The 3688-nt window shown below is 28.7% G+C and overlaps 1 protein-coding gene across 2 annotated transcripts in view; it reads right to left on the bottom strand.

Moving 5' to 3' along the window:
• LOC106884508 (potassium voltage-gated channel subfamily KQT member 1) overlaps positions 1-3688 on the bottom strand; it is a 717249-nt gene that overhangs the window by 303885 nt on the left and 409676 nt on the right. The gene's annotated exons all lie outside the window — the stretch shown is intronic.

The following is a 3688-nucleotide window of genomic DNA, read 5'->3' on the forward strand; positions in this document are numbered from 1 at the left end:
ACATACATATTCAATATAAAGTATAAGAGAAATTTCCCATAACAGGTAACTTCTACACGCTAGAAGGCAGTCAAAAACCACAAAGTAAAACATTTCAAAGGGGAGAGAAAATAAAAACTTTTACCTTATTTCTAACCTTTTTTTTATATATATGCATGTATTTATATATATATATATATATATATATATGTGTGTGTGTGTGTGTGTGTGTGTGTGTGTGTATACACACATGTATATATGTATGCATGTATGTATGTACGTATGTATGTATGCGTGTATGTATGTATGTACGTACATATGTATGTATGTATGTATCTATATATTTGCATATATACATACTTGTATGTATGTATATATGCAAACGAGCATTGTGCGTTGTGTGTGTGTGTGTGTGTGTGAACTGAAAAGAATTAAGAAAAGAACATTTGCTAAATACATCTGTTTAGGTATATATGCCGAATTGAAATTAATTAGGACAAAGTTCCTATTGAAGAATAAATAATTGTAGTTTTACAAACTAATATAAATATATTTATTCTAGATTTTTCCGTAGACATAGGAACATTTTAACGGTAGATGAAATTTGAAGCGTAAAAAAAGCTCTATCGCTTATTTATTAATTTATCTTTGCTGATGAAATTTAATTGTTCAATTGCTAAAATGAATTAGTAACCACAAAAATAGCACTTATCAGCAATAGTCTGGAAACAAGGAAAAGCTGAAAGTATCTCTTTATGAACTAAAATAAGATTTCGCAAAAATAAAGCAGCATGAATTAATAAATTTGATATTATGTTACTTAATTAAAATGTATTAAAATCTTAGATGTGAATCTAAATAAAAAGCACGTAACTGAAGTTTGTACAAATTGGATTAGTATAAACATAACGTGCTTTAGATTATTTCGTAAATAATCGAGATTCATTAATTTTAACTGTAGATTAAATTTGGAAACCTTAGGATAGAATAAAATCTCGTAGTTACAAACTTCGTGAGTGTACGATATGTATTAAATAAAAATAAAGGTTCAAAAGACCAAAGATATTATATTGTTATACCATTTCAATAATGGATATGTGTAAGATCTAGGTACCTTTTGAAATAATAGTATTTGTATATGTAATGCAGAAAATATCTCGAGATAAGTATATTGTAAATTATTATAGAGTCTAAGATTTCTGTTGGGTACGTGAACTGGTAATAGGCTAAACATTTTGGTGTAATATGAAACAGAATAATGAAAACTAACAAACAAAAAACTTTAAGCGATTTAACATATTGATAGATTAAAAGTATTGTCAGTCAAAGTATAAAACATAAAAATGAAATAAGTATTGGAACGTCAGTAGAGACGGTTTGAATTTCAGAAATTTTCAGGATATGAGAATGTATACGAGATTAGTTAAATCATTTGATATTGATTTGAAACGTTTTGATTTGAGAAAGTGTGCATATCTGCAAGTGGAGACTATTTTTCAAAAGAAATTAATTGGTGACCAGAAATTCGTAGCATTTAGAGATGCAAACCTAACAATGTCTCTTAATAGGCTTTTCAAATCATATGATTCAGTAGAAAGAGACGTATTTGTTGACATGAAGTTCGAAATGCACATTCATGGAGAAGTAACTACTACTTTGCTTTGGTTTCTAACATTTTAAAATGCTGATAGAATTTGATGCAAAAGGAATTGATCATTAATCTTCAGTAAAAATTAGAGATTAAGTTTGTATTAACTGTAGTACATTGAACTTATTCATTTGCGATAGACTTTTCTTCAAATGAAATATTATTGGGCTTATAGTATCTGTAGTTAGAAGGGAAAATGTCTAAGTAGTTTTAAAATTCTCTCGCTACTGTCATTGACTGGCACTTAAAAGTTGGCTGGACAATGATAAACAATACATATCTTAATTTTTGAGAGCTGACTCGTCAAGTAATTCAAGAAATTTTAGAAAGGCTTCAGCTGTAATTAAGGATCTTGGATCTTTGGGAAAATTTGATATTCTTGTGGAACCTACAAGTAGTTGGGAATTATTGTGACCTAATAATAATAAGATATCCTCTCCAAATAAAGCTCTAGAAATGCTTGGGTATCAGGTATTTAGAATATCAATTTACCAATGTTTTCTGTCATCTGAATTCTTCAAACCCATACGTCATTTATGCTTCTTAATCTAAATGTGTTTGTCAAAGAAGTCAATAAACTTTTAACTCGTAAAATTATATCAATGTCTGTGTTCTTGAGATGAGCTATTAAGACGTTACGCGCGGTTATAAAAAAAAAGTTTGTGATTGTTGGATAATTATTTATTAATTGACAGAAAGAGGAAGAAATGGAAATGTTCTCCCCCAGTTTTAGGTTAAATCATTGTATTATTGAATATTTTTTTTTTTTCATCAGGGTAGGCGTGGGTTGCATTGATTTTGGAAATCGTAGAGAGTAATATATTTTGTAATATATTTTTTGCTAATGATTCTCGTATCTATTTGTGAAGGATTAATCATTCTTGTAGAATGGCGACTTATGGTCTCAAACTTGGAAATGTGTGTTATGTTACAAGAACCTCGGCCCCGCGTACAATATTTTATTCGTTGGAAACGCTTTTATATTGATATCATTTTATATTAATGTCGTTTAACATTTTATAATTTGCTTTTTATATACATTTGTAATTGAATTAGAAAGAAGACGGATGGGTGGGGTTGCTTGTCGATTTTTGTTTAATTTTCGTTGACGAAAATTATTGCTAATAACTTCTTGATCTTATTCCTGATATTTTAAAAGAGTTCTTGTTCCTTCTGAATTATTATTTTTAATCAAAACGGAATAAGTCGTTTTCAAACGCTTATATTAACTTGTTTGAATGTGGATATTTAAGAAAATTAATTTTCTGTTTGATCTTCATGTTAGGTTTCTTCGAGGAAATAATGTTTCTATTTGATCCTCTTAATAAAACTTACTGTTTATGAAAGCATTTTAGATGCACTTTCTCAAAATATGTAGGTATATTTTTTACACAGAAATGACGTCGTTTCGCTGTAGTAGCTTTTAAACAACTGTTTATGTTTATAAAGGGTCACGCAAAATGAGTTCATTTATTAATATAAATTTTTAGTCACTAATATAAGAAACGTAAGCTCTTAGCTGAATAAACAACTCGATATGTTAGGTAGGATGAGATATATATTGCTTTAAAAACTACCAGTAACTTCGAAGCTCTGCCTGTTGAACATCTTAATGCTATAACGAGTAACTGATTTTAATCATTTCAAAGATTAGTCACATATATTATGAGCGGTCAGGGTTCTGGGGAAATAAAATTAAACATAATAGAAAATGTTTTCTTAAATAAATGAGCTACAGAAGGAGATAACGGATGTGCTTGATTTCCCCCTCCGAAATAAATGTCTCATGCAAACATTTAACAAACATATTCTTTAAGCGTTTCCAAATTAAGTCTGTAGTAAAAACTTTTATTAGTGGAAGGGGTATTATCACGAAATAAGTTAAAACAATGTGTATCTATATGTGTATAATTGCTTCTATATATTTCTTAGGTTTTATCAACAGAGTTGTTTGTTCAAGCGAATCTAGAACCCAGTATTCGTGATATATTACTCATAATACATGAAATGGTTGAGGAGCATAATATCTATGCACAATATATATATATATATATATATATA

The sequence above is a fragment of the Octopus bimaculoides genome, chromosome 4 (assembly GCF_001194135.2).
Source record: "Octopus bimaculoides isolate UCB-OBI-ISO-001 chromosome 4, ASM119413v2, whole genome shotgun sequence".
Taxonomy (NCBI): domain Eukaryota; kingdom Metazoa; phylum Mollusca; class Cephalopoda; order Octopoda; family Octopodidae; genus Octopus; species Octopus bimaculoides.